Source organism: Molothrus ater, chromosome 2 (genome assembly GCF_012460135.2).
Source record: "Molothrus ater isolate BHLD 08-10-18 breed brown headed cowbird chromosome 2, BPBGC_Mater_1.1, whole genome shotgun sequence".
NCBI classification, from domain to species: domain Eukaryota; kingdom Metazoa; phylum Chordata; class Aves; order Passeriformes; family Icteridae; genus Molothrus; species Molothrus ater.
In genome coordinates, this window is record NC_050479.2 from 79,320,900 (window position 1) to 79,342,458 (window position 21,559).

Consider the following 21,559-nt stretch of genomic DNA (forward strand, 5'->3'; position numbering starts at 1 on the left):
GACATTACTTAATAAAGCCCTTTGAGATAACCACAGTGTGAGAGATGTTTTAGAAAAGCACAATTTATTTCTTCTCTGCCTTAGCCCTAAGTGGTTCAGCATTATTTGAACATCAGCAACAGCACTTCTTTATGACTTCAAAGTCAGAACCTAACCTCAAATAGGCAGTGCACCTTGAGATTAAGACCGTGCCCAGCACTCTGAGAAATGGATGTTTTCAGCAGAAAGAAGAGCAACAGGAGGTGACAACACAACAGTCTAAGACCACTCAATTAGAAGGTTTATTAAGGTTACACTAAGGTGCCTGTCATGAACACTCTCACAGGAAACACTTTAAGAAAGGCGTGAGAAAAAGGATGAAACCGCTAAGCTTGGAAAGAGTTCTGCAGCTGTTATTAACATGGAAGAAGGGCAAGATTCCTCCCAACACAGCAGAAAGCTGTGTCAGGCACGCTGCAACCAATACAAGCCCAAAAAAGTCTTTTATTTTAAAATGTGTGATCCTGACAAGAAGAAAAGACAAATAGATGTCTGAGGTCTTCTATTTTCCACCAGTTACAGCTACTGTCTGTTTAGGAACGCGGTGAGAGGTCCCTTCTCCGCAGTAAGACAGCAGAGTCTCTGTGGCAGTCAGCCCAAGCCACGGGAGCTGGGCAGCAGCTGCAGGAAGCAGTTTTGGGGTGTCGCTGGTGCAGAGATGACAGCGGCTCAGGCTGCCTACGACAGGGCTCCTCAGCACACCCAGACAGCCCCTGTTCCCGCAGGACGCTGAGCCGGCCCTCCATTTTTATTTTCGGCCCGTTATCGCAGTTTGATCAACTCAACAGGCGCTTCCGTCCTGCTGCTACGCGGAAAAAAAAAAGGAATTGCTCTCCTGATCCCACCTATTTCGGCGGTCGCCTTTGCAAACCTCTCTCCCCTGTCCTGCGCGCTCGCCCCACACGGCGGGCGAGCCGACACCTGAGGGAGCCGGGCGTGCCGCACGCAGCTCCCCGCCCGCGGGGCGCCCTCGGCCGGGACCGGCGCCGGGGCCGGGCTCCCCGGGGCGGCGGGACCGGGCGCGGCTGGGGCCGGCGGTCCCCGGGCGGGCGGCAGAGGGCGCCCTGCGTTCCGCAGAGCGGGGCCGGGAGGAGCCTCCGGCGCGGCCGGGGAGGGCCGGGGGGAGGGCCGGAGCTGCCACGTCCTCGGCGGCGAGCGGCGGGCGGGGAGCGCAGCCCGCGCCTCAGCCCCACGTGTGGCGGCGGAGCGGGGAAGTTGTCGGCGGCCGGGGCTGCGGACCCTGCTCCTGTCCCGCCGCTGCCCGGCCCTTCCCGTCCCTCGGGAGGACGCAACTCCAAGTAAGGGCGCTTGGCGGCCCCGCTCCCTCCCGCTGTCCCGGAGAGGCCGGTGGGTGCGGGAGGCGCTGGGAAGGGGGCGGCGGGGAGCGCCGTGACGGGGCACGGGGCGAGCCCGCGGTGTCCCGCGGGAGCCGCGGGCAGCGGGATCGGCTCCCGGGCGGGACAACTTCCTGCGGACTTGGGCTCCGAGCGCTCCGTCCCGCGGCCGGGGTGCCGCGGATAAGCCCGGAAAGTTTGGGAAGGCGGAGGGCGGGCGGGGAGCCGGGAGCCGGCCGGGGACGGCGGGAGGGAGGCGCCGCCGGGCCACGCTGGGTGGCAGCCCCCGGGAAGCTCCGCTGAGAGGCTGGCGAGGAAAAGAACTGCTCCGAAGACTCGCAGAAGACTTTCGGGGTTTGTGTGTGTTGTTGCTTTTTTTTTTTTTTTTTTTTTTTAATCGACTTAATTTCGATTCCCAGTCGCGAGTACAGTTGTGCCAGAAAACGACCGAGACCTATGTTTAAGCAGCCTGTTGGGAAAAAAAAAATCTCAGGGAAGCATTAAAGGTGACCCAAGAAAGAAAGAAAACGATCTGTTCTGAATGTAAAAACGTGGGGTTCGTCTCTTTTTGAAAGCACCGTGCCCTAATTCGTGCGTGTTTTGTCCCTGCGATGAGCTGTCATGAGTTCGGTGCATAGTTTTGTGGTTCTCCTTATCGTTGATTACCTTAAAAATTTATTTGCTGAGTTTCTAAACCGACTATAGTTCAACCCTTTCTCTTATTTTTCGACTGTTTTAAATGTTCTCTTGTCAGAATGGTTTCTGTTCCGTAGTCCCTATCGTGCCTAAATTTGTATGATATTTTTATCGGTCTGTGGGGTGGTGCCACCTCGGGTCGAACCTCTGGGGATTTCCGTGTTTCTCTCAATTTTGAAAATTTGATTGTCAGTTATTTTTAGCTTCGTTCAGAATTTCCTCCTTGAAATGAACTAGAAGTCTTACAGGAATTCCCCTATGCCCTGTTGAAAAAAAGTGAAATGAGTTTCTGTTGGTACATTTTTAATAACTTTTTGCTCTCCCTCTGTCTCTTAATTGCCTTTTAGTAGCCTATTTATAACATACAGACCTCCTAAGACAAAGCTAAGAAGAAAACTATTCTCAACCTTTGTTGATTTCACTGATTTTTGTCAGATAAATGAACTGCTCCTTGCACAGCAATTTTAGCTGCTGGTTTCCCTAATGCTTTGTGGGAAACGTGGAAGGGATATCTACCAACAGGAATTTGAAGTGAAACTATCAAATACTGCCCAATATTTTGGGACAACTACTGTTTCTTTAGTGCATTTTCCAGCCTGGACTTGCATAGGTCTCCATTCTTCTCCTCGAGAGGGTTTTGGCAGAGCTGTTGGCCACAAATGCAGGGCAGCACAGAAGAGCATGGACAGCACTGACAGATGCACAGAGATAAAGACAAATAATGTGCAGAGCTGGGCAGCTTCAGATGCTGTCAGGGTGGACACTGGAAAGCTCTCCTAGGGAGTCCTGAGCACACATTACACCTTTTTGGGATATGATTGGTGTTCACAGTCTGATGGGACTGGCTGGTGTTCAAACCAGTGAACATCAAATGTTCAGTAGTGACTGCATACCCACACCTCTTGTCTGTGGAACACCATCTGAGCTTTGTAGCTACCCCAGAGTGTGGGGTGGAAATGGGCCTGTGTGAGGTGACAACCCTCAGTAATGCTCCCTAGCTCATTGCTGCTTGTTGGGAGAGGATTGTGGGTGCAGTAGCAGCAAGACAGTGGACTGTGTGCTCACTTGTTGCTACTAGGTCTGTATGCTAGCAAAATAATTTCAATATTTTTAAAAATCTAATCATGTTTTTCTATGCAGTAAATAACAACAGAAATGCTTTTGCATACATATATATATATATATTTGTATATGTATACATATAAAAGATACCTGTGGTGATTAGGTGATATGACCTATCTTATTGGATAGTAGATACATTTGATGATGGCAGTGTGTAATGTAATGCAGTTTCCTTGTTTGTTTTCACCAATTTTCCTTCTCCATCATCTTTCTCCCTTTCCTGTTGCTTTGAAGACCAGCAGGGCTTGTCCCAGTGATGGTGTTCCACCAAGTGGTGAGGAGAAGCTGAATGAACTCCTGCAGGAAGTCACAGGAGATGGGTCCTGATTCAGCAGGCAGCACTGCTGTCATGGGGGCTGTGCTCAGACAGATACATTGATCTTTTGCAGTGCTGTTGGGGTTTGAGGGAGCTAACCACAAATTCTCTCTGCTAAGCTGGGCTGGTCTTTGCTTTTACTGCTACAGATGTGCTTCAGCTGCTCCCAAAGCCATCTGAGCCCTTTGAGAATGGATCTGGCATCTCATTCAGGTCCAGGTACTTCAGAATAAAATGATCTCTGTCTCCATACTAATCTCTGCATCATGAACTGCAAGAAGCATCCCTGGGTGGATTGACATCTGTGACATGCAGTAGGAATTTGTGCTGCATGTCAATATAGATTTCTCTAGTTTTGATTCATTATGAAAATGCTTGGAGAAATTATCCTGCAAAGAGGTCTTGCCTGTTGTCTTCTCTGGAGATCCCCAAGGCTGATGGCTTTACAGGGCCACCAGAGCAGTGGCAGGGCTCTAAGTCCACATGTTGTGTAACAAGGTGAGACTGTTCTCTAGAGGGTGAAAGGTCCTGAGGTGTCCACGATGCCGTTTTGGGTTGCTTCTTTTTTGGTTTCTTTTGGTTTTTTGTTGGTTTTTTAATTTTTTAAAAGTTATAGCAGTAACAGCTTCCCAGTAAGTCCCACATACAGCTGAGGAGTTACCTTCCTTTCTGCTCATTATGGGAAAGAGTTATGTGGACAAATATGGCCTGTGTGAGGATTTGCTGAGCTCTTAATCCTGTTTGTGGCTGATAGGCCATGCAAAGATGGAAGGGCATCTCTTTCAGTATATAAAGGTCTTAACTGCTCACCACCTTAGGGAAATGTGCTGTTAAAATGCTGTAATTGTTTTATTGTTTTATCAGTAGCTACAGGTAATAAAGTTGTAGATGTAAAATCCTGCAACAGTGCAGACCACCTTCCCCAGCCCTTTTTTTTTTTTTTCCTTCTGGTTGCTTGTTTGGGTTTTTTGAGCGACATATTTTTACTTGTTAAGACAAACCATAAAATAATTACTGTAGGTAAGAGAGGAATCAGGCTTTGTATAATGAATGGAGGAAGCAGCCAGAGGTGAGAAATTTGTGAGCCCTTTGAGCACATATGTATCTTGAGCGGATGAGAATGTGTCATAATATTATCTCTGTTGTCTTTTGCCCTGTCACTGGTTTACTTTCAGGATGGTTTTTTTTTCAGTCTTTATCCTTTTTTGTTTGTTGTATTTTAGATGCAAATAAGTTAGTCACTTCTTACTTTCTTAAAAGTGTGAGCTTTTGGGATTCAGTGTACCCGGAAGTTTCTGACCACTGTTGTCATTAAAATCTTGTCGAATTTCTCAAAAGGTAGGGCGTACCCCAATCAAATGACTTTGCATTAAAGTTCTGAAAGTACAAGCATAATTTTACATATATGAGCGACTTGTCAGAAGGGTTATCTTTCGAGTCCAGCAGTATGCTGGTCAAAACTTAATGTGAATGAAAGAGTGTGCAGTGCAGTGAACTTTCCCCTGCAGTTTCCAGTGAGTGTAGAAAACGCCATTTTTTGCAATTCATGTCTGTTAGTAGCTACTTCATTGACAAGGGCTGCATTCTTGGGGCCAGAGAAGTTACATTGTGTAGTTTTGTGGCGAGATTCTTTGGGGATAAAAAAGCTGCTAAGTACCTGCCTGCCTTCCTGTTTGCTCATAGCTGTATTAAAGGCATGTGCAAGATAGGGACCTTACTTCCACCTTAACCAAGGTTCAGTGGGAGATGTTGATAAAAGCAGAAATTTGGGCTGGATTTGTAGGTGGAAGATGGAGGGTAAGAGATTTGTCACACTGACTTTTGCAGCATGCCCAGCTGCAGGTTAGGTTGACTGTTAGGTTTCTCTTGAGTGGAGGTTGCTAACAGAGCCACACTTGTATTTTTGCCCTGTCTGTAAGAGCTGCTTCTGTGACCATAAGGCAGTCTCTGACTTACAAAAATGAGACACAATAATATGGAAATTCAGTGAAAGTGTCAGTCTTGAGTGTTTGGATTTTTTTTTCCTTTAAATAGGTAGTAACAATAATGCTGGGCTTTTCCCAGTCCTCTGCAGGTGCCTGTGGATGTGAAGGTAAAGGGACACAGCAGAGGAGTCTGGCTGCTGGGTGGGTGGGTTCTCATCTGCTCAGGTGGGTATTGACTTTCTGTGTTACAGCAGAGGGTCAGAAGAGACAGGTTTACAAGGTTTTGTGAAACAGCCTGATGCGTGGAAGCAGGAATGCTGAAACTCATTATTGGACTTACCAAAGCCTGTGAACCAGGCTAGAATGTGAACTCGTGACTGGTGCCCTAAGCCTTAGTGCCAGCTAACCTCTTTTCTGATCCCTTTCATGATTTTTATTTTATCTTGTTTGGATTGCCCATGTTTTCCATTAGACTTTTTCTTGTGGTCCTCTTATTTGCACTGGTATTTTTCTTTCCTATTTACCTCAGCTGTCCTTTGACAGTTTCTCTGCTTTTTTTAAATTGTATTGTTAGATTTTTCTCCTGTGCACAAGCTATGTTGTTTACATTTATTCTTCCTTTATTCATCTTCTTACATTTTTCTCCTTTTAACTCTTATCCTTAGAGGAACCAGTTTTACTCTTAGAGACTAGCCCTTTCTTATTGATTGCCAGCTGCTTTTATTGAAACTAATTTACATTCTCTGCTCTTATTGTGCTAGACAGAGGGCTAGTGATTTTGAGTAAAGCTCTTTCCCGAAAGGCTTTGCTCAGAAATTGTCTCTGTATTTCACAAAAAGAGTGGAAAATAAAGAGCAACATCAGTGCAAAAGCTGCTTCTGCCTAAACCAATGTGTTTGTGTCTTTGTCACATGAAGAGTAGAAATGTGGCCTGCCCTGCTGCAGGCACAAATGACTTTTTCAGGCTGAAATGAGCTGGTGTAGTGAGGGGGAGTGCAGAATGATGTGGTCTTATGTTTACTTACATGGGCACCCCTTCAACTCTGGCAGTAAGAAACCCAGTCCATTTTGATTGTGACTGTGTCCTGCCTTGGTACTGCTGTGATTTTTTTTTTAAATAAACTGATCTAAAAAAATTTATGAAGAATAAAGATGCACTACAGTTAAAGAGTTCAAGAGTTTACCATCATGTTTGTATGATGATAAACTTGGGGAAAAAATGTTAAATGAGAGGAGATGGCTTGATAGGCTTTAACACTCCAAGTACCATCTGCCTTAAGATAGGTTCTTTTGAGAAGGGTCTCTAATAAGGCTTCTTAGCCTTATTAGTTGCTAAGCATAAACCCCTTGTTTTCAGGTCATGTTGATTTTGGGTTTTGTGTCATGCTAGAGGTATGGATAATCAGGGTTTGGATGTACTAGACCTCAGGGTGTATATCCCATCTCTTTCTCAGACTGCATTTGGTTTATAAATTGGTCTCACTGCTTTTTCACCCAGTGTCAGTTTGGTTTGACACCTTGGCTTTGCTTGTATATTTGGAAAGGAGACCGTGGTACAGTGCTTAGTGTCAGGTCTGGAGGGGGAAGTGTGTTACATAAATTTATTACCAAAATTCACTGTAGTGCTCTGCCTCTCAAGTGTTTGTTCTTAACATGGCTGGTAATATGTCAGTAGCATCATTGCATCAGGATAGATCTTTTACTTTGGCACCCAGCTAGAAGCATAACAAAAGGAAGGAAGCTGCAGGATGCATTTTTTAGTTACAAAAGTGCACCCTCAAACACAGATTAGGTACATGGCTCTCATGATACAAATAAGATAAAAGAACCCAGAGCCTTTTATTAGTCTTAGTGGTGCCGGTATAAAATATGGCTCTGAGCCTGCAGTCATGCCACAAGAAGGCTCAGGAAGTTCATCTGTGGTTAGTTGTCTTTGCACATTCAGGTCTGCTTAGAAACCTGTGCACTTACTGTGCTGGCTCTGGCCATCAACTCAACCTTCACAGCCTACTTTGAATGGAAAAATATACAGTTAAACTCTAGCATAATTTAGGACAAAAACTGCAGGATAAATGTGTCTGAAGTGGCTTGAGAGGTTTAGGTGTTAATGCTGCACAGCATCAAAAAAACCTGAGTTTTCTGAATTCATAACTGTTGCAGGAGAGGCTTGTATTTATACTGTTATAACCTGTGAAGTACATTTGAAGGCTTGGAGTCTTAGAGTTACTTGTGATGCAGTACTTTAGCATAGAGCAAAATGCTGCATGCCAACTTTTTGCCTTAACGTTAGGGTTTGATGCCGATACTCAAAAGTCTTGATGGTGGTTCTTCCTGCTGAATTATTATTTCAGTCTGCAGAGCAAACAGTTTCCCTGCATTGTTTAAGTCTTTCCCACAGTTGTAAGAGAAATACTTAAGAGTACAGGAAATGGTGTCTGTAAAAGTAAGATTTGATCTGAAATCTGATTGCCTGAACAGTTGCTAAGTCTCTCACACTTTTAAAAGTTGAGCATGACTTAGTTCTTTCTATTGATAATTTGCTTAGGATGTTAAAATCATTGTACAGTAATGTCCATCAAACACACTTTTGCTTTTCTTTTAAATTGCATTATAAATTGAGGAAGAGAAACAGAAATATTTGTATACAATCATTTTCTTCCCATGTCTTCCAGCTATAGCACTGCCTTCCTGAGTTGGGAGAAAGTGAAACCTTTCTTTTCTGTGTCCAAACACAACAAAATACAGAAGCCAATAGTAGAAGTAGGAGCGAGGATCCATTTGACTTTTTAAATTCTGGCCTTTGTTAATAACAGGATGGGTTATTACTACTGAATATGATGTTGTATTAAAAAAAAAAAGGTATTGACTTTAGTATGTGCTTAAGGAGGAGCAGGGGGAGTTTTCAAGCACCCCAAAAGAGCTGTAGGAATAAATCTTTGGAGCAAATTCAGTAACAAGTAGAAATATTCAAGTTGGTTTGTACATCTTAGCACTGATCTCCTCCTGAACAAATCACACCCATCCTAACACACAGTGTAGCTATACAGTGCCTTGCAGCCTCACCTGCACTTTTCTGCACACCTTTCCAAGTAATTAGACAGGAGCAGGACCTTCTGTATAAGCCTTTGAGCTTTGTTATTTCCTTGCTGTGCTCAGTGTAAAATGCAGCGCTGAGAGAATGGCCTTCTTTGGCTTAGGCACAGCATCTGGAACTGCTTTGCATCTGGTCCTCTCTGAACAGGAGTGAGGAGGATGGGTCTGCCTGTGGTGTAGCACCCTGTCATACCCCACGTCTGGTTCTGGTAAATCAAAGCTGTTGACAGCTGGCTTAGCTGGTTTTTTTGTGTTCTTTTTGGAACAAGGTGATCTTTAAGGTCCCTTCCAAACCAAACCATTTTATGATTCTCTGTATATGTTCCTGAAATGCCCAAATGCCAGTGGGAGGTTAGTCCCAGCTATCCTTTGTGACTGAAAAAATTTCTATGTGGTTTGGGGAGGGATGTGATTTCTTTGGGATGGGTTTTTTGTTCTGTAGTTTTTTGGTTTTTTAAGTTGGTTGTTTTGAGGTGTTTTGGAAAGAAAGTACCTGTGCAATTGCTGCTTGACTTTTAACTTCTGGATATGTTTTGGGAAAAATTGTTTTGGGGTTTTCTTTCCTAATGCCTCACAGAAGTGGAAAAAGAACCCCTGGCCCCTAAAGCTTTTCTGCTTAATGCACTTCCTTGACCTTTTCAAGCACTTTGTGCTTTTGCAAGGACATAAACCTGGATATTTTATATATTCTGTGTTGCTGGAAAATTTGGGGGTTTGAGAGATAGGAACTTTGATGATAAATGCATTTTTCCCTTGTAAAACTTCATCTGTGTTCTCTGTGCTGGGCACTCCTGAAGGAGAAATTCAGTATGAAGAGAGGTCTTGTGACAGTTTTGCCCTTAGCAACCCTGAGAAGCACAGGAGAGGAAGAATTAAAGGAAAGAGCTATAGTGTGCAAAGTCTGAAGAATTAACATCAGTCCCTTTTTCATGCAGTGGAAAGAAAAGAGTTGACTGGAAGAGGAAATCTTTCCTGTGGTACTGGTAGAGAAGTACAGACAATATCTGAGACCTAGATGAGGCCTCTCAAGCAGCAGAAGTGTATCACACTGCAGACGCTTTCTGGGCTGTGATCAGTGCTCTGAAATACTGTTTAAGAAACTGTCAACAAAATATGTATTCAGTTAGTTCATCTGCAAACTTCAAGTGTATTTGATAATCCCCATATAGTGCAATTCAAAAGTATTCTTAAGCTTAACCTTATTTTAATTAAAAAACGGCATCATGGTAGAGTATACTGCATGTAGTGGACAGCATGATACTATCTGGATAAATGACTGAAAACTTTGCCATGTGGCATTTACTTGCTCTTTTACTTTATGCCAAATTTTATTTTTGCTGGTTCTTTTCCCTTGTGAAATGAGTGGGTACAAACCTTTTGCTGAATATTTCCACCCATATATTTATTCATTGTGTGAAAATAATATGACACTGTTACCAAAACCTCAGGTTGTAGCATATATTGTAATATCACTGGCATTTTTTTCCTCTAAGAATGACAGTGGATGCAAAGGTGTGTGTTTAGCTTGAGAAGGGATATAGTTGCTTTCCAAAATAAATGCTCTTTATGAAAGTTTATTACAAATTGTCTACAGGAGAGTGAACATGCAAGGATCAGGGTATATATAATGTTTTCTTTGAAACACACCTTTGGTAAATATTTTTTAAACAGTTGCTAATCTGTTTCCTGCCTAGGAAACCAAGGAAGTCAAAGAGAAAAGAAGATTATGGACATATTTGTTATTCAATGCTGTGTTGTTTCTCTGACTTCCATCTCCTATGCAGTTAGAAACTCTGCAGGAAAGGGATATGTGACTTGTGTTGAAAACTTTCAGATTTCCTGTTTCTCTGGGCATGTAGGTTTCTAGCTGAGCAGGTTAACCTTTACTGCTGGGCCATATCTCTCCATATTTTCCTTTGCCCTGGAAAATTTTTGGTCTCCGTTATTCCTGACCACCCTGGACAGTTGTCAGTCTCTTCCTTCCAGTCAGACAATACCAGCAGTGCAGTGCTATGGGCAAGTCCCTTTGAATTCTGCTGTCAGTTACATTTCTTGTGAATAAAGTGCTTCAGAATTCCAGGGAGCCCTGAATATAAACGTATCAATTGTGTGTCAACACAACAGCATCTGTCCTTGAAATTGGGTATCAGTTTATTTGGCATCAGCATGGCAAAGATTTGGCTGGCAGCCAGAGTGAAATATTCCAGCAAAAGCTGCTGCAACAGGAGCCATCTCAGAAGCAATTCACTGAAATTCAGGTGCTCTAACATCATCTTTTAGTAAATTCTTAAGACATGAGGAACCTTAAGCAAAAAACCTTTCATGTTCCACATTCTTGCCTCCTGTTATTTCTTTTTCATGTCCAATTTTTTTTTTTTGTTATTCTTCTCTTGAAAAAGATGCATACAAGGTTCTAGGATCTATATATCCTGTGATTTAATATCCTTTTTTGGCTTTCCACTTCTTACTTCAACATTGTTTACATAAAAGTTCCAAATGAATGCAAGCAGTGATGCCTGCTTTGGGGAAACTTTACTTAAGTATGAAAGAGGCAAGGCTCTCAAAACAGGAGAGTAAGAAATTGCCCCTTGTAAAAGATGTGTGTTCTGGAGGTTTTGTATATTTTTTCTTTTCAGAAAAACTTTGTCTCTTTCTGGCTTTTTTCCCTAGATCTTTTTCTTAGATTTAACTAAGTTTTGCATTCTCAAAGATGTGAGTAAGTCAAAACAGTAATTTCAGAAAGTTAGGAAACCCCAACTCTGTAACACACTCCATTTGTCACGGACATAACTGCAGTGGTTGAGTGAGCACTAGCATACCTGTAGGAAATGGGGAACTCAGATCACTTTGTTTTTATGGATGATCTTTATCATACTTGAAGGAGGTGAAGAGGAAACTCTTGAATTTAATGGTATAGCTTGTAATAGTCGCCTGGTTGATTCTGATACCTGTTTAAAAACAAAACCAGAATGAGTTGGAAAGGAGAAAATACAGCAGAAAGGCTCAGTATTGTGTAGCATATCAAGATGTTTATCTCATGCCTTTTAACCGACTGGGCTCCAAACAGTCCCTATCCCTTCATCAAAATAAAGTTTTTCACTTGGGTGCTAAAAAACCATAATTTCTAGGAAAGGATTAAGAACAATACAGGGATAAAAATAGTTGGGAGAAAATACACATTTGGTTTTCAGTGTTGGAGGAAAAGCTTGTAGAATAAAGATGAACTGGGTTTTTTTAAAGGTTTTTATGTTTTGGTTTTTTTTTCTGGGTTCCTCCCCTCCTCCTTGAAGTTTGAAGTCCTATGAAGTTGAGTTTTTCTCAGAGGGGAGAGAACAATGAAAGGGAGGGAGATCTATTGTATTGTCTGCATTTTAAATGGACTGCTTTCTCTTTGGTAGAAAATAAATAGTAAATAGTGGATTAGCTCTTAACTTCGTACTCTCAAAAGAAATCACAATCTCAGAGTTAAGTAATGAAACCTCTTTGGAAAATCAATGTTACCTGTATCCAAGCTCAATTTATTCAAGAGGTCAGCTTTGTTGCTGCCCTGGCATGGCTTGAATGTAATGATTAACAACCTCTTAATGACTGTTCATGTAACTTCCATCTGGTATTTTATATAAGCGTAAGCCAAGATGGTAACAGAATGCTGTAGTAAAGCAGTATGTGCTATTCAGGGGAAAATCTTCCAAATCCTGTATGCAGCATGCATCAGCCCCAGTGAAACTGAGAGAAGCCCATTAAGAAATCCGATTAGCTGTCTGCTCTCTAGCTGAGTTAAAATCTCTGTCCAGTGTGGTAATCAGTGATGTCTAACTGCTGGCTTATCTGGTAATAGTGCTGTCACCTTTTATAGGCGCCTCTCTTGCAGTTCCGCCTGGCTTGTGTATTCATTTCACCCACGCAGAACACCAAGCAGCCAAGTGAGACCCTGCTATAAATTTTAAAATCCTCTTCAGAGCTGAGGCCAGCACTGTCGTGTTCTGTTGTGTTGCCCTTTGTTCCTGCAGGTTTCCTTGTGAGATCTCCAGGTGCCATGTAAGCAGTAGCACACAAGAGCAGGGAGAGTGTGCTTTGTGTGAAAGCAGCATGGAAAAGTGCAGCATTTGGTTCAAGTTTCAAAGTAATGTCAAGTACTAGTTAGTGTGGTTGCTCCAGCAGTAGTTTTCTACAGGTGAGAAGAAAAAGAAACATAACATTTTAGGAAGAAATAATGGAAAATATTTCAAAAACAGCTTTAGTTAATGTAGTAGCCTGTAAAGTCCAAATTGTTTGCCTGTTAAAATGCAGAACGTAAAGCAGAGCAATTCTAATGTCTGCAGTTTTTGATGTATTTATCTCCAGAAAGTACAGATCTGGTGTCCCTTCCGTATCCATAGGTGTTCATGTCCATGGAGAGACCTGGCTGAAACCTGTGGAGCACTGCAATAGCAATCAAGATGAGTTGCCAAATGGGAACCAAATTTTTCATCAGCTTTTGCCACATAAATATAGTCCTGAATCTTTTGAAGGTGTCATCTGTTGGTAGTTCCTTCCCATCAATGTTTGTTCATCTTCTATTCCTTTTACTCAGAGGAGGTGAATTTAGACTGCAACTGTCTTGATAGTTGGGGGTTTCTTAATTGTTGTATGCTTTCTGCTTGTGGGCTCCATCAAGTTACTGTGATCTCAGCCATGCTTTGTACCTTATTTTGTATTTGATTCTATACTTGGTGTTGTGAAATATATTAATACTGTGTCATTTCTGTTTAGGTTTATGAACAACTTTGAACTGTTTTTAGCGTCCTCAGCTGATTGAAACTTCAGTGTGCCCTTGACGAAAGTGAGGTGATACCTATGGTACAGCACAGTAGATAAGAGGTTATGCTTCTGTCTTCCCCTTCGCAGAAATCTGCTTTGTAGTCGTAGTTCTAGTTTCAAATCTTGGTTGATTTGTGAAATGAAATCTCACTTCTCTGTGGGAAAGAGGGGTAAGCAATGGCTGATGGACTCTATCATAGGAGGAGTAAGCAGATCTGGTACCTCCACCCCTTTGTAGGAAAAAGATGGTTCTCAGAGTCCATCTGAGACTGGAGATGGTGTATCCTGTCGTCATCTTGAAGTGCACAGAACATGTTTGTTGATTCTCTTGGGTTTTGGAGACCCATGCTCCCATGGGTCTGTATGGGTACAGTACACTTGGTATTATTTAGAATACTTAGGTTTTGGTCTGGTTAGTGAAAGGCTCTGTTAAACCACTGCCAGGTTTTCTACTCAGATATTTGTTTATTCCCCCTCTGTGTTGAACCTCCATTCCTTTTCTTAGTATTTTCTATTCTTCCCCATTCAAATTAGTTGCAGTTTTGGAGGAAATGAACATTTTCCTTTTCTTTACACTTACACCAGAAATTCAAAGGATGAAATTCCCCTTTTTCACTCTCAGGAGTGACGTGCTGATTTATAGTACCCTCAGAGTAAATATTGGGGTCACTAATCTACTCCTTGCACCACAGTTCTTGTATAGAGGAACAGCTTATTTGGAGCAGTATTTGCAGAACCATTTCAGTACATCTCACTCACTATTTCCAAGTCAGTACTGCAACCTTATATAAGCCAGTCTCCATCCACTTAACTCCAGGACAAATGTGGTGATTAATATTTATATAAAAGCTTTCATGTTTCCACAGTGAAATTGTCTCACTTTGAAAAGAAAAGGTGTCTTTTTCCCTGTTGACTTGGTGTGGAAAAAAGCTTGCAAAGGCTTCCAGCAGCACAGCATCCAAGACAGGCATCAGCAGAAGAACTGAGGTCATCTTTAATTCGGTATTTCATTTTGTGAAATTGCCTACTCCAAGAGAAATAAAACATTTACATGTATATTAACCAGTGTTTGCCAGCTCTTGGAATAAAGCCAGTTCTCTCAGGGCCAAACAAACGCTCTGAGTGAATGAGTAATAATCTGCAATTGTCACTCCTAATTTATGGATGAGTAGATAGAGCAATATTTGCCATTTTAAGTTGTCCTATTTGCTTGAAAGACTAGAAATCATGATTAGCTGTTGGCTTGGAGTATCAATAGCATGTCTGTTTATAGCTGATTTACTCAGTATAGCTGTTGAAAAGTTCAAGACCTCTGCACATGATAAGAAGTAATTGTGAAAGAAGATGAGAACACATGAAGGTTACAGATGTTTTGGGACAGTAATTTGGAATCCACAGCCAGAAGCTGAAGGATAAATGGCACCTCTTCTTTATAAATGACATGCAACGTCTCCCTGTGCTTCGTTTATTTTCTGCGGAAATCTGTATCTTCATGTTAAGAGAAAATGTAAAAATCCATGGATTCCCAAGATAATGTCCGTATTGGCTTTTGCTGTTGATAAGTAAGAGGAGAGCATACTACTAATTGTCTTACAATGATGTTTCCTGTCTCTGAGCCTTTCCATTTGCCTCATTTTCCAACAAATGCAGTTAAAAGCAGTTTTGGAAACTTTGTTTTACATATTCATGAGCATGCTTTTGTCATGAAGTTAACAACAATCTTGCCTTGATTGGGGTGAATAAAAACAGCAATCAAACTCTATTTTGTTGATAAAGAGGTGTGTTTTTAATGGGAATACTTAAAATCCTACCTTATAAAGCCCATATTATATACTGCAGGGAGTCCAAAAGCACAGCCCCTCTGGAGTAGGAGTTTATGGGAATGAGAGTCACTTTTGAGATTAAATTGTCTGCAGAGTATCCTGTGTAGTCTTCCATGAGGTCTCCCAACTGGTTGTGGAGGAAGCTGCTTCATCACGCCTAAATACGTAGGCAGGAGATGGATAAGAAGTAGAAGCCTCAGCTGTCAGCCTCTAAAAGCAGACACAGTGCAGAAGTGAGACCCATCACTGATGTCGGTCGTCTTTGATGGATGGACTCTTCCATCCACTTCTTTCAGACTTCATTTTACTTCCATGCAGCTTTTCTTCTGTGTACTACTTTGTCTTTAATATCATTTTGTTTCTTTTTTTTCCCTGCACACTAAGGGGGCTCTCCTTTGCTTTCTGTCTGGGCTTCATTGTCTTGCTCACCTACTTGCACTACATCATAACTTTTTTCTTCCTCTCCCCCCACTGCATTAAACTTCCTATCTGTCATCTTGTCAAATGAAATAACAGCAAGAGCAGTTGGTGTTGATGTTGTAGATACCAGGATGTCCACAGCCCAGGGTGCAGCCATTAATATTCTGTCTGTAAGCTGTGGAAGACAGACTCTGAAGATGTGCCTAAGGACATGATTCCTCAGCCCCTCTTGAAAGGTCAGACATAGGACTTTACTCCTGTACTGTGTAGCCTTAGCTGTCACTTGGTGTTTGCAAGCGCTTGGATAAGATTAAAAACTAATATATCCCTCTTTTGAGAGAAGGTCAGATAATACGTGATTCAAACCCTTCATGTACTGGATCATGGCAGGAACCTTTAAACACCCATTCCCTGCACATGCACAGCTCCCAAAACCATCCATGAGCTCTCCAGTGCTGACTTGACTTCCACTGTTGGGGTTCCGGGAGTAACTTGGTTTGATTGTTGAGTGCCTGCTGTTAAATTGACAAGAGGGATCTACTGAGTGCTCCAGTAAAGTGATAAATATATATAATACACTTATCAAATGTGGCTGGTTTAAACGAGGAAGCAAAATGAGTTGTATTTTTAAGAGCTGGTCAGCACTATCTTAATAAAACTAGGGGGGTACCACAATAGGAATAGGGTACCACAATAAGAATTTAAAAAACCCCAACCAAAAAACACTGAAGGAAAAAAAAAACAAACGCCAAACCTACTAAAAAAGCAACACCCCAAAGAGAAAAAAAAAAACCCAACCAATCCACCCAGCAGCTTGGAGCAATATTTCTTGAAATTACTTTAAAATATGAAACTATTAAGATTAATCCCAATCAGTCTATGCAGAGTAAGACAGATATGTGCTAAGATCTCAGCAGCAGCAGGTGCTTGCAGTATTATAAATAGAAAGCAATACAAATTGAGGTGCTTATTAAATTTTCCTTTATGATGCTTTGAAGAATTGCCCTAGAACAGAAAAGAAAAATTACCATAGGCTCTGGATTAGAAGGATGACTTAAATAGCTGTGCTGCCAAAGGAAACAGAACATAAACTAGAATAAGTGATAGACTTGTTCAGAAAAGGTTATCTAACAGTGATTTGTCTCTAACATGGAGAGGTTGGCCAAGAGCTTTGGAGGGATGTGATTGAACACAGGAGGGCTTAATTTTTTTCATCAGTTTTAATATGGTATTGAGTTTTAATATATTTTCCAGGAGATTGCACTGTAATCCTTTCTAGCACTTACATTTCTCAGGTTTTTTCTTGTTTCCCTCTTCCTCTTCCCCCTGCTGAGAGGATCTAATTCTGCAGGAAATGTTCGTGTTTGTGAAATGGACTCGTTCAGAATTTTTGTGCCCTTTTTGGATAAGGCCATGATGAGGACCCTGTATCTTACTCAGAACTTTCTAATATCTGTGAAATACTGTAGGGCCTCTGCAGAGAAGTGGCTGAGCATAGCAGCTAAGGAATCATCAAGTAAACCAGATCAGAGCAACAGGCTCAACTGGCAGACTAATAAAAGTAGATCAAAATCTGCAATGTTTTTTTCTTCAACAAGATACTCAAATTGATTTAATTTGGCAGGGAACATACCAGGAAATCTTAGCATAAGTGCGTTGGGGAAGAGCAAATTGCTCTGTGTAAGATCTGCTATGCTATTTTTTAGTAACAAAGCACATAACATCCTTCATGGTGGAGGGAAGGTCTGCAGTGGCACAGCTGCTCCTGCACCCTTCCTGTTGGGTCACTGTCTTGGAAAATGCCTGGCACAGAAACAGCAAGGGCATCTAGGCTGGAAATTTTCTCTGAGTGAAGGGGGAAAGGGAACATGTGTAGACAACTGGACTTCTGGCATTCATACCCAGATCTCCCTGGCCCTGCATACATGGGCTTACACAAAGGGCTGGTGTGCCATACTGAGCATTCAGTGTATTTTAGCTGTCATTAGGAAATCATTGCAACCACATCCTTAGGAGTTGCAGGAAAATGACAACTAAGACAGTGCACAAGCATGACTACCCTTGGAACAATGCAGGAGGGAGTGAAGCTTGGTCTTGCACTAAGCTTGCTGGGGTTAGTGCAGTATCCAGTATCCTGTATCACTGGTGACTGAGAATGACACTGTGAATGTAGCAGATTGCTTTAAAAACAACCCGAGTTGAAAAGGAGGCTGCACAGAACTAGAAGAGAGGGGTGAATGTGACTAGTGTTGCATTAGGGGGAGGTGGTGTTTTGGTCTTGTTAAGTGCTTTTAAAGGAGGTCACTTGTACTGTACTATGTTGAACTGTGATACTGATCAATAGTTGCTTGCTGAGCATTGTAGAGGAACTTCTGAGAAATCCTTCTCTGACTACCTGGGCTTATTCATAATGGACTCTGTTACACACATGGCTCCACAGCATTTGCTTTTGGTTCCAAGTTTTTGAGATGGGGGAAAGTCTTGGCAGTTGAACTGTAAGTAAGAATATATAAATAAATAGGTGGTGCCAGAATCAGTGTTGCAGAGCTGATCAGGCAAAACAGGTTTGTGTTTATAGGGTGGCTTTGCTGAGCAATTCCCTTTGGTTAGAATGTGCAAAACCTTCTTCTTTCTGTTTGTAATTTTATTAAGTCTTAATTAAACTTTCTGCATTTAAATTAGTTTACATTAATGTCACGCTGTCTTATTATGTGTATATTGACAGACACTAACAGGGATTTGATCAGCCTAATCCAGCTGTATGTAATTATGTGCCTTCCCCTTAAATAATTGCATAGAGTCTATCAATCATAGCAGGAAAGCCTACTGCTTTATTATAATGTGGGATTGTTTAGTGAAATGTAATGAGACTTCAGGTTTAAGCTGGGGAGTAAACAGAATGAGATTTTACTGAGACCAGTAGTAGGAAGAAAAACTTCCCCACCCATCCTGTGTTGCAAGTCTCATTTCTTATCTTTCCTTCCCTCAACCCCTTTCAAAAAAAAGGTGTCCTGATTGCATTGTTTTCACACTGATGTTGAGAACATTTCTGTAACTGAAATGAATTTGGGAAGGGTGTAGATTTCTGGCTGCTGGAGGAAGAGCTCTAGCCTAAAACTGTAGCACTCATCCAGTGTAAGGTGGAGGCTTTTATTTCATTCACTGATAACTTGATTATCCAGATTGAAGTGATTGTGTAGAAAGCAGCAGAGGTGGGAATGAAATCTGACAAATGGCAGCACTGCATAAACTCTAAAATAAAGCTAAGAAAGTGAGTGAGGAGGGGAGTAACAGGTACCCACTTCATCGATCATATTTGGGTTGATTTCTGTGTGATTTAGTTACTCTCCAGAGTCGTGCAGTCTTCCCTGTCACATGTAGAAGCAGGGAGATACAGGCATGTTGCCAGCAGTCTTTCCTCAGCCTCCTACTGGAAAACTATCTGTGCCAAGAAAAGCTTGAAAAACCAGAACTTCAGACAAGCCCCAAAGGGGATGAGTTTGAGATCTGAATCCCTCATTCAGTGTGTTCTGACATTGCATCAGGCTTGCTTTAAATCTGTGAATATCTCTAAGATACTGTATAGAATAAAATGGTAAGTGCTTTTGTCAGTGCAGTGCTGTCCATTTTCCCCTGTGGGACTGTCTGGGGGGTTTCAGGAGCCCAGGTGTGTGCACATCCATCTTGCATATTCCTGTGCCAGATAGTTGTGTATGTTTGAGCTAGAAGAGTGAGATTTCCCTTTGTGCCTTCTGAAGAAACAAACTGTTTCACAAACAGTTCTGATCCAGCATGCACAAACTGTCTTGTGGTCAGGAAGTACACATTTCTGGATGTTCTAGATTTGTGCTATCTTGGAGTGTTCTTCCAGCTTTTCTGTCAGTCACGCTGCATCCTTCTCCTCTCCAGTGCGCACACACACACACCTGCTGCCCAGGCTCAGCTCTTGCCTCTGTGGTTTCTGTGGTTTTCGATTTAACATTCCATCCTTGCTTGGTGTGGGCAAGGATTTTTCTGCCTGCTAATCTTTAGCCTGCAATGAATTTTCAGTGCCTGAGTTTTAAAGACAGTAGAATTGTAATGAAAAGCAGTGACAGTCCCTCAACTCTCTTGTTTGCATTACAAAACTGTAACATCAGGCTTCGGACTTGCTGGCATTGTGCCCGGCACATGCCTTGGGGATCTGTCTCAAAGGCGTTTATAGTGACGGCTGTCTCAGAAAGAGTGACTGTGTTGGGAACCCCTTAGTTTGAACAGGGGAAGCAGCAACCAGACCTCATGTAGGAAAAGTGTGTTTCCCATCCAGGTCGGAGCGCTGCTACCCTCTGGTGACAGTTCAGCTTGAGGTGTGAGCAGTGACACTCGAGATCTGGGTGGGCTGACACAGCTGAACTGCAAAACAGAAACATTGTTTTCACACCAGGTCCCTGTTGCTGCCCCTTCTGGCAGATGCCAGAGGTTGGTCTGGGAAAGCAGCGCTTAAATTTTGAGGATCTCTGACACCGGTGACTAGGTTATTATTTATTTAGTGTAGCTGTTTACAAACTGACTGTATTTATGTAAATACACTGGAAAGATAAATGTTTTGTATCCAAAGGAGCCTTGTCAGGAACAGCTGAGAAAATTACCTTTTATGAAAACAGCTGAGCAAACACATAATACCAAGTCATATGCTAGATGTTGTGGTTTACTGCATTTATGTGCAAGATCATCTGTAGCTGTGGAGATGCAGAATGGCAAGCTCTTCTTTTACAGCCTCCCCTAGGAATGTAATTAATGCAGTGGCAGAAATTACATGTTTATTTTTCTTGTGTTTTCAGTAAACATTAGTTGTATTTCTTCATTGGACTGCCTGTTGCAAAAGTCATCTAGATGTTCATTCTCTACCAGGAAAAATACGGGTTATTTATCCACCTGTTCATGAAGCAAAAGAACTTGCCTATTTATTTATTTTGTTTTAATTGCATTCTGCTCGGTTTCTTTGCTGCATTCAGTGCAGATAGATTGGCACTGCAGGTCACCTGGCCTCTGTTTAACAATGCCTCCCCAAATGCAGAGATCTGCAGCTCTTTGTTTCTAATGGAGATTGCTTGCTATACCCAAGTCCTTAGAATTGTGAGAATCATACAGAAATAGCTTTCTGCTTTGGCGGCCTTGCTCTCTCTGACTTTCTGGCAGCATTCAGTGATGGCTTTCATTTTACAAATGCTGTGAATAGTTTGCAGACTCTCAAAGCTGCATTTACAGTAAATGTGATGTTGCAGTAATGATGGGTCAATTCAGCTTTAGAAAAAAAGCCACCACCTCTCACTAAAGAATAATGTTAAACTGACTTCAAACAGAATCTTAATAGTTCCATATTGCTCTGTGTATAATTAAAAGCTTTCACCCTTGAAAACAGGGTTCTTCTTATTTGCTAATTGTAATTCCTTGCTACAGTCAAATAGACTGAGGTAAAATTTTATGATATTAGGAATTGGCCTCATGCTGTAACGTGAAAATCATTTTTCACAGAGCAAAAATTTTTCTCTTAATGCTTTTCTTCATCTTTAGCAGACTCTGAAATCGTGACAGTGTCACTGAAAGAGAGGATCCCAGATTTAGCATTGCAGGCATTATCTTCAGGTATGCATCAATTCTGCTGTGCAGCTTCAGTTTAGAAGGAATGCGTGACCCAGAACATTTTGATCATGGAGAGGAAAAGTTATTTTTTTGGCTGTTGCTGCAGTCATTGCTTGTTTTATTAGGAGATGGCTTGTACAAATTAAAAATTGGGGCTTTTTATGCAATTGATAATAAGTTCCCCTCTTTAGTGGTTGCACAGAACTGTGTTCCAGTACCATAAGAAGCCTTCCTGTAGCTGGAATATTCACTTGGCCATGGAACTGCTTTTGTGTTGTTTAGAGTGGGTTGTCTGGGGAGGTTTGAGAGAGGGATGGAGGATGTGATTAGGATCGAAGGGTTTTGCTAATCCTTTGGGCAGGCCCAGTT

The 21,559-nt window shown here is 42.0% G+C and overlaps 1 protein-coding gene across 2 annotated transcripts in view; it reads left to right on the forward strand.

Annotated features, from left to right (window-relative positions):
• The first annotated feature begins 1,197 nt into the window (after positions 1-1,197).
• SMCO4 (single-pass membrane protein with coiled-coil domains 4) overlaps positions 1,198-21,559 on the forward strand; it is a 28,568-nt gene continuing 8,206 nt past the window's right edge. Inside the window, exon 1 of one of the 2 annotated variants that reach the window (XM_036393755.2) lies at positions 1,198-1,337. The gene's annotated coding sequence lies outside the window, so the exon portion shown is untranslated. Of the gene's footprint in view, positions 1,387-21,559 lie in introns of both variants that reach the window. The other variant, XM_036393747.2, reaches the window with a different exon arrangement.